The sequence below is a fragment of the Leptodactylus fuscus genome, chromosome 6, assembly GCF_031893055.1.
Source record: "Leptodactylus fuscus isolate aLepFus1 chromosome 6, aLepFus1.hap2, whole genome shotgun sequence".
NCBI classification, from domain to species: domain Eukaryota; kingdom Metazoa; phylum Chordata; class Amphibia; order Anura; family Leptodactylidae; genus Leptodactylus; species Leptodactylus fuscus.
The window spans coordinates 59,471,445-59,485,157 of NC_134270.1; the positions used below are offsets into that span (position 1 = coordinate 59,471,445).

Consider the following 13,713-nt stretch of genomic DNA (forward strand, 5'->3'; position numbering starts at 1 on the left):
GCCCTAACACAGTGGTTTTGCCCTGGGCAGTATATCTGGGTGTTGTATGTTATGCAGTGTTTTTGCCCACTTTGCTAATTTAATATAAAAAAATATATAAAGTATATTATTTCACTATTTTATGGTTCAATATATTTTACTGTTAGCAAAAAAATTTAAATTACAATTTATCCATACAAATCAAAAAAGGTGCAGAACAGAACTTAGTGCCTAAATTTTACAGAAAATTGAAAAGACTAACAACGGTGTTATGCCACCAGTAAGGTACGTAAGAGTACCTAGATAGTAATAAACAAAAAATATAGTCATAAATGTGGAGCAAAATAGATTAAAGGAGAAAGAAAAAGAGATTACCATATATACTCGAGTATAAGCCAAATTTTTCGGCACAGTTTTTGTACTGAAAAAGTCCCCCTCGGCTTATACTCGAGTCAAACAAACAAAAAAAAAAAATTATAGTAATAGTAATTTATAGAATCTCCCATAAAATATTTTTAAAAAAATAAGCTTTAAAAAATTTTTTTATAAAAAAATAAAGTTCTAAATCCCTCCTTTCCCTAGAATACATATAAAAGTAGAAAATGACTGTGAAACACATACACATTAGGTATCCCTGTGTCTGAAAGTGCCCGGTCTACTGAATATAGGGTATCTGCAGTGCTCCTGCTCCGTCGGGAAGGGGTTAATAGGAGCACTGCAGATACCCTATATTCAGCCAGACTGAATTCCAAGTGGGGGAAAAAAACCTCAAACCTCAAGCTCAGGGAAGGGGCAGACAGACAACCAAAACACCCCCTCCCCTTCCCCAGCACCCAGCAATTACTGCACCCAAAAACTCCCACCATTTTAATTTTTGAAATTTTCCAGTAGCTGCTGCATTCCCCCCCCCCCCCCCAACTCGGCTTATACTCGAGTCAATAAGTTTTCCCAGTTTTTTGTGGTAAAATTAGGGGCCTTGGCTTATATTCGGGTCGGCTTATACTCGAGTATATACAGTATAAGAGGAGAAAGGAAAGGGCAGAAACGAAAAGGAGAAATGGCTGATGGGTTAGGGAGAGGAGGTAAAGTCGCCTCAGCAAGACCCCCTTTCTGTTAGGAGTATTTAGGTTCATTGCTTTCTTTCCTGGTTGATTAGTCTGTCCTCCCATTTGCACCTGGGAGGAGTGGTCTCTACTCGGTATTTAAACCCATGCCTCCCATGGTTCTGTGCTGAGTGTCGCTTTTACAGAGCTAGGCCTTAGCAGGAGGAGTAGGTGGTTATCTTGGATAGAGGAAGTTCCGTGGTTGGTTTTTGGGAGGTTTTGGGTGAACAAGTTGGTGTGTGTGTTTTCCCTTCTGTGTTCACCAATCCTCCCTCTGTGTATAATTGACTGTGTGAGTGAATTGCCTTATCCTTTGATTTCTACTCAGTTTCCCTGTGTTTGTTTCCTAGTGTAAAGTTCCTTCCCATATTGGTTTGGGGAATTCCTTTCCTACATGTTTCCTGTGTGCTGCTTGTGTTGTTAGTCAGCGCACACCCTTGTCAGTCCCTGTCAGTAGCAGCTTCACTTGTTCGTTAGGGGTGACCCCCTTTAGTCTCCAGTCCCTAGAGATCTTATAGGGCATTCCTTCTCCCACTTCCCTCTAGGCCTACGGTGTCAGTGAGAGAGGAGCTGTCGGGGTCAGGCTTAGCCTGAGAACAGCCGACCTACACCCGTGAGGCAGGGACCGGGTTAGCTAGTGGGAGTAGTGCAGGGCGAGATTCCCTACTGCTATCCCTTAGCCCCGTTGCAGCTACCAGGACTGACATAACAGTACACTCAGCCGGTAAAAAAAAAAAAAAAAAAAAGGTTCGTTTGTATTATGACGGACCTGAAACAGTTGTACCAGGCGGTGCAGCAGATCTCCACTGAGATGGAGGGGATCAAGCTACGAATGGATGCCATCCAAGCTTCTGGCGTATCTCAAGTACAGCAGTTGGCTCAACACACAGCCTCTCAGGTGGAGGGCATACAGAGGCAGGTGAGTAGCGCCCCTGTGGGTCGGCCTCTGGAGCCAAAAGTCAGCTTACCTGAACCCTTCCGAGGTAAGAGGTCAGATTTTTTCCGATTTCAAAAGGACTGTCTTTTGTATTTCCGGCTACGGCCGTTTTCCTCCGGTTCTGAGGTACAGAGAGTTGGGATTATTATTACTTTATTGAGAGATGATCCCCTCATCTGGGCACATTCGTTACCAGCCGACTCAGCTTGCTTACTAACTGTAGAGGCGTTTTTCTCCACAATGGGGTTACTGTATGACGACCCAGACAGGGTACGCACGGCTGAGTATAACCTACGACGTGTGGTGCAAGGGGATCATGCTATAGAGAAATATTGCACAGAGTTTCGTAGGTGGGCAGCAGAAGTACACTGGAATGACCCCGCTCTACTTAGTCAGTTTGAGACAGGGCTCTCGGACCAGGTTAAAGACCATCTAGTTTCTCACCCTGTTCCGGGAGATCTAGATGAGGCCATGCAGCTGGCAATTAGAGTTGGACGGCGCCTCCGGGAGCGTGGAGACAAGAGTCCTGGGGGCTTAACCCTCCTCAATTCTCCGTTTTTAGAGAGGACCCGGGGGACCAACCCATGCAGATTGGGGCCACTGTGCGAAGTGCTAGACCCAAGAGTGAAGGGTCCCGCACAGTACGCTGTTTTGTGTGTGGAGGGATGGGACATGTAGCAAGGGTATGCCCCTCCAGAGAATGGTTCGCCAAGGAGAGTAATAACCCCAGGTCTATTGAGGGTAAAGGGAGAAAACCTACTAAGGAGGGAGGTGTGCATATTTCCTGTACTCAGACTGCCGGGTTGACCCTTGAAGGATGGGTAAATGGGCAGAAGTGCCGGATTTTGGTTGATTGTGGTTCGGCAGTCAACCTTATTGACTCAGAGTTTTGTGAGCAATTAAGGGTGAGTCCTTTGGTCTTGAAGTCTCAGATACCGGTGTGGGCTATTGATAAGACCCCTCTACAGCAAGCTGTCATCTCCAAACAGGTGGAGGGTCTGGAGTTTGTTGTGGGTGGCCACCGGGAAGAGATTGACTTGTTCTTGTTGTCTAAATTACCAGCACAAGTAGTGTTGGGGTGGCCCTGGCTGAAGCAGCATAACCCTATTATCAACTGGGAGACCGAGTCAGTAGTTTCTTGGGGGCAGGGGTGTAATGGTCGATGTCTGCCCATATCCGTTATGTCTTTGTCTATAGACAATTTGCCTCAAGAAATATGTGAGTTTAGGGAGGTCTTTGAGGAAAGGGCAGCCAAGACATTACCACCACATCGCACCTATGATTGCTCGATTAAATTCATACCAAATGCAGTGCTACCCAAGACACGGTTGTACAATCTCACTATTCCGGAGAGGGAGGCGCTCAAAGAGTATATTGAGGGGAGTCTAGAGGTGGGGCATATTCGCCCATCTAAGTCCCCAGTAGCAGTGGGGTTTTTCTTTGTAAAGAAGAAAGATGGAGGGTTGCGCCCTTGTTTGGATTTTAGGGAGATTAACAAAATCACGGTGCGGAATCCCTATCCCATTCCGTTGATCTCGGATCTATTCAGCCAGATTACGGGAGCCCGCTGGTTTAGTAAAATAGATTTACGTGGGGCATATAACTTGCTGAGAATCAAGAAGGGGGATGAGTGGAAAACAGCGTTTAACACACCCCTAGGACACTTTGAGAATCTTGTGATGCCTTTTGGTCTAACCAATGCGCCTGCGTTTTTTCAGAATTTTATTAATGATGTACTAAGTGCCGTCATAGGGAGGGGGGTTGTGGTCTATCTGGACGATATACTCATTTACACCCCGGATTTGGAGACTCATTGGGAGAGAGTGAGAGAGGTTTTAGATCTCCTGAGGGTTAACCAATTAAGTGCTAAGCTGGAGAAATGTGTGTTCGCGGTCAATAAATTATGTTTCCTTGGCTATATCCTATCGGACAAGGGGTTTGAGATGGACCCTGAGAAGGTCAGGGCAGTCTTGGAGTGGCCGCGACCCGAGAACCTAAAGGCGGTCCAACGGTTCTTGGGGTTCTCCAACTATTATCGCCAGTTTATCAAGGGATTTTCTGAGGTTGTGAAACCTATCTCGGACTTGACTAAGAAGGGGGCTGACTGTGCTAAGTGGTCGCCAGAGGCGCTAGCTGCGTTTGAAGAACTGAAGAAGCGATTCTCGTCCGCTCCCATTTTGAGACAGCCTGATGAGAGGTTGGCCTTCCGAGTGGAGGTGGATGCCTCCTCGGTGGGGGTGGGAGCAGTACTTTCTCAGGAGTTCGAGGAGGGTACGCATCCCTGTGCCTTCTTTTCTAAGAAATTCTCTGCCTCTGAACGGAATTATGACATCGGAGACCGGGAACTACTGGCAATAAAACTTGCGTTCGAACATTGGCGTCATTTCCTGGAGGGGGCCAGAAGGCCAGTCCAGGTATTTACTGACCACAAGAATTTGGTTTATCTTGGGTCGGCGAAGAGATTAAATGCACGGCAGGCCAGATGGGCTCTATTTTTTGCGCGGTTCCATTTTACCGTGACTTATGTGCCGGGTTCAAAGAATGTTAAGGCTGATGCTTTATCCCGGTATATGTCGACTGAGGAGGAACGAGAGGCGCCTGCCACTATTCTTGGGGATGGAGTGGTGGTAGCAGTATTGGGCGCGAAATTGGAGAAGGCCTTGATCGAAGCGCAACACGCTGCACCTTCCAAGATACCTAGAAACAAGCTTTTTGTTCCAACTACTCTCCGACAAAGTCTCCTGAGGGAGTGTCACGAGTCGGTTCTTGCTGGTCACCCGGGGGTTTCAGAGACCATGAGATTGGTGTCTAGGAATTTTTGGTGGCCAGGGTGGAGTAAGGATGTCTTACAGTTTGTTCAAAATTGTTCGGTCTGTGCAAGAGCCAAGGCGTCGCATACCCGTCCCCACGGTCTTCTACATCCATTGGAACCTCCTAAGGCACCTTGGACTCATCTGTCTATGGATTTCATCACGGGCCTTCCGGTGTCTAAGGGTTTCACGGTCATTTGGGTAGTCGTTGACCGCTTCACGAAAATGTGCCATTTGATCCCGTTTTCCAGGCTGCCATGTGCCAAGACACTATCTGAGGCGTTTATTAAAGAAATTGTAAGGTTGCATGGTCTTCCTGAGGATATCGTTTCGGACAGGGGACCGCAATTTGTGGCTAAATTCTGGCGGGCTTTTTGCAGCAGGTTGGGAGTTACACTGTCGTTTTCCTCCGGGTTTCACCCAGAGTCTAACGGACAAACAGAGAGGAAGAATCAGGATGTGGAACAGTTTTTGAGGTGTTTTGTTCGAGAGAACCAGAATAATTGGGCTGCCTTTCTCCCCCTGGCAGAATTTTCCCTAAACAACCATGATTCCAATGCCACAGGTACCACACCTTTTTTTTGCTCCGGTGGTAGACATCCTGTTTTCGGAGTATTTTCTTCCATTTCTTCCCCAGTTCCGGAGGAGGAGCTATTTTCTAAAAAGCTGCAAGGGGTATGGTCCCGTATCCGAGAGAATCTGGTGCGGGCGTCGCACCAGGCTAAGGTCCAGGCGGATCGGAAGAGAGGAGAGTTGCAGTTCTTCCCTGGTGAGATGGTTTGGTTGTCCACCAAGAATATCAGGTTGAAGGTTCCTTGCAAGAAGCTGGGTCCCAGGTTTGTGGGTCCTTTTAAGATCATCAAGATGGTAAATGAAGTGGCGGCGCAGCTGCAACTACCTAAAAGGTGGAAGATAAACCGGGTGTTCCATGTCTCCTTGTTAAAGAAGGCCAAGAAGGGAACGTCTCCTGTTAAGGTTCCACCAGTTTCTGAGTCCGGGGAGTATGAGATATCCCGAGTTCTGGATAGCAAATATGTTCGGGGGAAGCTACGGTATCTGGTGGCATGGAAGGGATACGGTCCTGAGGATAATTCTTGGGTTCTGGAGTCGGATATGTCAGCCCCCAGACTCGTGGAGAAATTCCACAAGGAGTTCCCGAAGAAGGATGCTCCTAGAGAATCCGGAGTCTTCTCCTTGAGGGGAGGATCCTGTTAGGAGTATTTAGGTTCATTGCTTTCTTTCCTGGTTGATTAGTCTGTCCTCCCATTTGCACCTGGGAGGAGTGGTCTCTACTCGGTATTTAAACCCATGCCTCCCATGGTTCTGTGCTGAGTGTCGCTTTTACAGAGCTAGGCCTTAGCAGGAGGAGTAGGTGGTTATCTTGGATAGAGGAAGTTCCGTGGTTGGTTTTTGGGAGGTTTTGGGTGAACAAGTTGGTGTGTGTGTTTTCCCTTCTGTGTTCACCAATCCTCCCTCTGTGTATAATTGACTGTGTGAGTGAATTGCCTTATCCTTTGATTTCTACTCAGTTTCCCTGTGTTTGTTTCCTAGTGTAAAGTTCCTTCCCATATTGGTTTGGGGAATTCCTTTCCTACATGTTTCCTGTGTGCTGCTTGTGTTGTTAGTCAGCGCACACCCTTGTCAGTCCCTGTCAGTAGCAGCTTCACTTGTTCGTTAGGGGTGACCCCCTTTAGTCTCCAGTCCCTAGAGATCTTATAGGGCATTCCTTCTCCCACTTCCCTCTAGGCCTACGGTGTCAGTGAGAGAGGAGCTGTCGGGGTCAGGCTTAGCCTGAGAACAGCCGACCTACACCCGTGAGGCAGGGACCGGGTTAGCTAGTGGGAGTAGTGCAGGGCGAGATTCCCTACTGCTATCCCTTAGCCCCGTTGCAGCTACCAGGACTGACATAACACTTTCCTGTTTTATATAAAAATAAGATATATAAGAAAATTTAAAATTATTGCCACATCCCAAAAATATAAAAATAACAATTGCCAATGTATTGCCAAAGCCTCTGTGCTTTCCACAAAATGTCAAGTATAAGTCATATCATATCAAAAACTATGGCTCATTCCACAAATCAGCCCTTACATGGTTCCATAAAAAAAGTTATAAATGTCACATCATGGTGAAACAAAGCAAATCTTTAAGTAATGGAACATAACAAAAACTATATAACTAGATATCACCAAAATCATACTGACTGGTAGAATAAAAGATAACAGGTGAGTGCTGTAAAAATGAAACCCAACAAGAAATGAATAATGACAATGCATTCATTTGTTTCTCTCATTTTACTCCAAAAATAATGTTATTACAGTTTCACAATGCATTGTATGAAATAGTGGCATTAAAAATTACAACTTGTCCTGCATAAAACAAGCCTTCATATGGCTGAGTGAGCAAAAATAAAGTTTGTTGCAAGGATTTAAAAACAACAAATTGGAAATTCGCTTTGGAGTGAAGGGGTTCATACTAATGCTGCATATAGTTCTCCTTGCTTCCTAAAAATGGAAATAAATTCCAGTCTAGAAGAAGTGGAACCTTCCCAATCCTTTTCCATTAACAAATACTTCCCTTGACTATCCTGGGACCTCGACCCATTTTTGGTGGACAATAACCCAAAGGATGACAAATCTTCTAAACATTGCAAAAGCTCAAACTCCAGTAACTTCTTCCAATTTGCATATTTCTAGTATCGATTATTTATTAAAATGTATACATGCCTAAGAATATATCCGTCAGCTGAAGGTAAAGTCTATCTGCATAGTTCTGTACATTGCGCATAGGGAGCCTATGTGGAAAAGACATGGCAACCACTCAGACCCTGTGGTCTTGTCACAGGGAATCCGAAGGGCTAAAGGGAAGGGGGCAATCTTGGAAAAGGACTTCTTCTGAATTCTTGAAGCAGAATTATTCAGCTTTTATAAATTCCACTGAGTGAACTTACTCTAAATGTCTTGAGTAAACAAAAAATTCAAGTTCTGGCCAATATAAGAAACTTTGATACGTCTATCACCTCTCCTGCCTGCTAAACTATTCAATTCACTGCCAAATCCATCTTCACTGAAGACAAGCTGCAGTTCATACAAGTCTGTGGAGAAGCCAGAAAACACAGAGGGTCTGGAGCCAGGAGCGTAGTTTTAGGAGATGATGTGGTATCAGTTAGTATCAGGCCCTGGACTAAGACATTTCTGCACCATGTGATGCCATGAGCAAAGAGAAGAGGCTGCAGCTTAGAGATGAGCGAGTAGTGTTCGATCGAGTAGGTGTTCGATCGAATACTACGGTATTCGAGATACTCGTACTCGATCGAACACTACTAGCTGTTCAAAGTTTAAGGTTCGATGCAGAACCAGCGTTGATTGGCAGAATGCTATACATTTTGCCAATCAACGCTGGTTCTTCTCTTACCTTTAGAAGTCTTCTCCGTGCAGTGTCCCCGTGGCGTCTTCTGGCTGGAATTCACTCTGCCTAGGCATCCGGCCTAGGCAGATCCGACTGCGCATGCGCCGGGAGAAGACTTCAAGGGGGATCCAGCCAGACCGTCACTCGTGGACTTGGTAAGTATAATGTTATCGAATTTTGCGTACCCCTGAAACGAGCATTTCCCCCCATAGACTATAATGGGGTTCGAAATCCGTTCGAACAGCCGAACAGTGTGCGGCTGTTCAAATCGGATTTCGAACTTCGGACATTTTACTGTTCGCTCATCTCTACTGCAGCTCTCAAGAATATCAAAGTCTCTTTGAAAAGAGACTGCAATGCTTTAAAAGTCCCCATTTATCTGAGTGGATCCAGGGTGTCAGACCCCTACAATCTAAGGATAGGTCATCATCACCAATATGCAAGTCATGGAAAACCCCTTTAAGCACCACAATATGATTTCTATGACAAGTTGCATATGCAACTACCCAACAAAAAGCCTAGAACAATAGAAAAAGGCACGGCAAGACAAAATTGTATTATTAGATAAAACAAACGCTTAATTGACTCTAATAGTTGAATATGTGCAAGGAATAGCTCAGCTTTCAATATGTTCTTTTATATTCTTTGTCTCCAAAGAGTATTTAGATTTTAGGACAGAGACAGTTTACATCTAATAGACAAAACTAAGTGACCAATTTATATCTCAGAATCCATTACAGGGAATAATGAAAATCTTGCAGCTGTGATAGGAATTAATTAGCGCAAACTACAAAGTAAGAACGCATGGAAGTAAATGACATCTACCAATCTACAACCATCCCATTATGTTCCCAATATCAAGGCTGCCTTGTGAAGAACAGAGGCTTAAAGTCTGAAGACAAGACAAAGTAAAACTTATGATAATTCCATCATCCAACTGTATAATATTTCTTTTTGTAGTCAAGAACTACAGCAACTGCTCAATACGGGGACTTTATCATCGTTTTTACACTATTTTTGGGACATTGTTGATTATGCAAACACAATTGTGATTTTTGTTGTTTTTTGCACCCCACTGTTCTAAAAATGGCAGTACCAGGGGTGGGATATAGCAGGAGGACGCAAACCTTACTCTAGTTTATGCCAGCCCCTGTAAAGTCTAGGAGCTGTGCTTGGTATTGCAGAGCAATGGGGACACTCTGACTGGTCACTTAAACTGGACTAAAGTGGAAACAGGCCACATGATGAATCAATGCTATGTCACTGACCTGTGGAGTGTAGGCTGTACTCAGATGAGCATCTTCTCCTTTGTGGGACACAGAAACCAGCAGGGCCCAAGACAGAACCATAGCTGAGTGGAGGGGAGTGCTGCAGCCATAATGGGGCTACTGGCAGCAGAACAACTGATAGGATACCATGTATGAAGGCTCAGCCAGAGAACAGAGTACCCAGCAAGACCCTGCAAATATTTGAACTTTTGTTGAAAGGTCTGGTTCCCAAAAGCCCCTTTCAAACATACATTTAATTTTTCACTTTGCAGAAAATCCACAGCATAATACAACAGCACTTAAAGAGGATCTTTCATGTCCTTGGAGAGTGGTGATTTCTTTGTCAGGATGTGCCCGGGAGCCAGAGATATCAATGTTGTTAGTTTCAGCACTTCCACTGTCAGAAGAGCGGGCCTTACAGTTCAGTCATCTCTGGCACTGCAGAGCATCCCCCTCTCCCCCAACAATACTCTTCTGTAGCCTTGTACTGTCAGGGGGTGTTCCTCATAGTCCAGCAATGACACTGAGCTGTAAGGCCTGCTGTTCCGACAATGGAGGGATATTGGTGCCAAAACGTTGACACCCAGGCATATGCCGGCAATTCAGTGCACTGTCAGCTTTCTAGTTCTATACAATACCACCGATCTCTGAGGGCATGAAAGGTCCTCTTTAACCACCTTTCTGTGAAAATCACTTTTTTGCTGCAGGACGCTATGTGGGGCACTAGCCTAAAATTGTCATAATAGACCTATGGGGGGCATCTTAACAGTACTTTTTTTATTTTGGCTGATTTCTCCTGTAACTGGGGCTGATACATTAGTCCCAGTTTCAGGAGGAATACAGCTTCTTTAGGACCTAGCAGCCCTTACAGTTTTTGGCCTTCAGCAGATGATGTCACCACGGGGTCATAGGGAAAACTACATCAGGCTGGCTCCCATACCTCCGTGCACTGTGATTGGGAAGGCAGAAAGGGTAATAATTGATGTAATTACATCCGGCTCCCCAGTTCTGCAGGTGATTTTGTGCAACTGCTTAACAATGCAAGGACATTCAAAGTTAAAAGTGGACCACTCAGACATATACAGTGTTGGCCAAAAGTATTGGCACCCCTGCAATTCTGTCAGATAATACTCATGTTCTTCCAGAAAATGATTGCAAGCACAAACTCTTTGGTATTAATATCTTCATTTATTTTGCTTGCAATGAAAAAACACAAAAGAGAATGAAAAAAAAAAGTCAAATCATTGATCATTTTACACAAAACTCCAAAAATGGGCCGGACAAAAGTATTGGCACCCTCAGCCTAATACTTGGTAGCACAACCTTTAGACAAAATAACTGTGAACAACCGCTTCCGGTAACCATCAATGAGTTTCTTACAATGCTCTGCTGGAATTTTAGACCATTCTTCTTTGGCAAACTGCTCCAGGTCCCTGAGATGTGAAGGGCGCCTTCTCCAAACTGCCATCTTGAGATCTCTCCACAGGTGTTCTATGGGATTCAGGTCTGGACTCATTGCTGGCCACTTTAGAAGTCTCCAGTGCTTTCTCTCAAACCATTTTCTAGTGCTTTTTGAAGTGTGTTTTGGATCATTGTCCTGCTGGAAGACCCATGACCTCTGAGGGAGACCCAGCTTTCTCACACTGGGCCCTACATTATGCTGCAGAATTTGTTGGTAGTCTTCAGACTTCATAATGCCATGCACACGGTCAAGCAGTCCAGTGCCAGAGGCAGCAAAGCAACCCCAAAACATCAGGGAACCTCCGCCATGTTTGACTATAGGGACCATGTTCTTTTCTTTGAAGGCCTTTTTTTTCCCTGTAAACTCTATGTTGATGCCTTTTCCCAAAAAGCTCTACTTTTGTCTCATCTGACCAGAGAACATTCTTCTAAAACGTTTTTAGCTTTCTCAGGTAAGTTTTGGCAAACTCCAGCCTGGCTTTTTTATGTCTCTGGGTAAGAAGTGGGGTCTTCCTGGATATCCTACCATACAGTCCCTTTTCATCCAGACGCCGATGGATAGTACGGGTTGACACTGTTGAACCCTCGGACTGCAGGGCAGCTTGAACTTGTTTGGATGTTAGTTGAGGTTCTTTATCCACCATTCGCACAATCTTGCGTTGAAATCTCTCGGCAATTTTTCTTTTCTGTCGACATCTAGGGAGGTTAGCCACAGTGCCATGGGCTTTAAACTTCTTGATGACACTGCGCACGGTAGACACAGGAACATTCAGGTCTTTGGAGATGGACTTGTAGCCTTGAGATTGCTCATGCTTCCTCACAATTTTGCTTCTCAAGTCCTCAGACAGTTCTTTGGTCTTCTTTCTTTTTTCCATGCTCAATGTGGTACACACAAAGACACAGGACAGAGGTCAACTTTAATCCATTTCAACTGGCTGCAAGTGTGATTTAGTTATTGCCACCACCTGTTATGTGCCTCAGGTAAGTAACAGGTGCTGTTAATTACACAAATTAGAGAAGCATCACATGATTTTTCAAACAGTGCCAATACTTTTGTCTACCCCATTTTTATGTTTGCTGTGGAATTATATCCAATTTGGCTTTTTTGACAATTCTTTTTGTGGTTTTCCATTGAAGACGAATTAAATGAAGATAATACCAAAGAATTTGTGATTGCAATCATTTTCTGGAAGAAAATGACTATCTGACAGAATTGCAGGGGTGCCAATACTTTTGGCCAACACTGTAGATACAACCCCTCACAACATGTCCATACTGCCTCAGCTCAGACCACAGACAATACTGCCAGGTAACTAGCACCACTCTCCTCACTAACTGAGCCTAGGCTCACACGGGGTGGGCGGAGCCTCTTCCTACCTGGTGCAGGCTGATTGGTGATTAGGATGATGCTCCCGGTGTCTTGCTTCTGTTGATTGGCTGTAGCTGCAGTACATTTGCTTTGTACGGTTACTATGGAGACAAAAAAAGGCGGGCTTGGTTTATTCATGTGATGAGCTCTATTAAGTTATTAATCTTTCCACACTATAAGCATAGAGGAGCAGAGCAAGATGTGGTGGACACTTAGATACTTTCTACTTCAGCTCTCATGATTTATGAAGTGTGATGCAATAACCACAACAATATTTTATTATCATGTATAAATCTACACATTTCCATAAGTGTGAGAGGTTTCTATGCCCTGCAAAATGCAGATTGTTTTAGCATATGCCCCACACCCACACCACACCAAAATGCAGATGTTTTAGCATATGCCCCACACCCACACCACACCAAAATGCAGATGTTTTAGCATATGCCCCACACCCACACCACACCAAAATGCAGATGTTTTAGCATATGCCCCACACCCCCATACTGAAGCATATGTGTCATAATATGGTAGATACCCTCTTCATCATAAACTAATGCTCCTAAATATATACAGACCCCACTGCAAGTGCAGTATATACAGTGCTCTAATATAGGTCCTGAAAATTGAAATAGAGTCACAGGGAGAACCTCTTAAGGCTAGTTCACATGTAGTTACTTGGTTCAGATTTTGACACAGAATCCCGGTAAAAAAAAACGCCTCCCATTGAATTCAATGGGAGCTGGTCATTTCCTTTTTCTGCGATTGGTACTTTACCGCTCGTGGAAAAAAGTAGCAACCTATCCTATCTCAACGCGGATTCCACGGTGGAAACTGCCGCGGCGTCCACGTCAAGACAATCCCTCTGGACTAGGCCCATTCATTTGGGCCTAGTCCGGAGTGGAAAGCCCCGACTGTCGGAAGGCGCTAGCCACGGCAGGCACATTTTTGCACGGATTCTAACGCAGCTTTCTGCGTCAAAATGACTACCTGTGAACTGTTCCCTTAGCGAATCTTCACACATTTTACAGTTCCAGCAAAGTGAATGAGATTAAGTTTAATCTCATTCGTACATTGCGGAAGAATAAAGCTGCAGAAAACCTGCAATTTCAAACACACACGCGTTTCAAAAAAATGGAGCATGTTCATTATAGCTGCGGGGTCTGGAGTATTCCCCCTTTATATTTAATAGGGCAAGGAAAAAAACTCAATGAATAACGCTGCAGAAAAAAAATTAGATTTTTTTTGTAGCATTTTTAGCTGTATTTTGTGGGGCCTCATCCTTAGGCCCCTTGCAGACGGCTTTGCAATAGGTTAGTGTGCTATCCTGTTACTGACCCATTCATTTTTTTATTGGCCCGTGCACATGACCGTGTAG

The 13,713-nt window shown here is 44.6% G+C and overlaps 1 protein-coding gene across 4 annotated transcripts in view; it reads right to left on the bottom strand.

The window, feature by feature from the left end:
- Positions 1-13,713, bottom strand: part of PKNOX2 (PBX/knotted 1 homeobox 2) — a 306,344-nt gene that overhangs the window by 239,422 nt on the left and 53,209 nt on the right. For 3 of the 4 annotated variants that reach the window (XM_075280089.1, XM_075280084.1, XM_075280085.1), the window contains exon 2: positions 12,344-12,436. The gene's annotated coding sequence lies outside the window, so the exon portion shown is untranslated. Of the gene's footprint in view, positions 1-9,505; positions 9,697-12,343; positions 12,437-13,713 lie in introns of all 4 variants that reach the window. The other variant, XM_075280087.1, reaches the window with a different exon arrangement.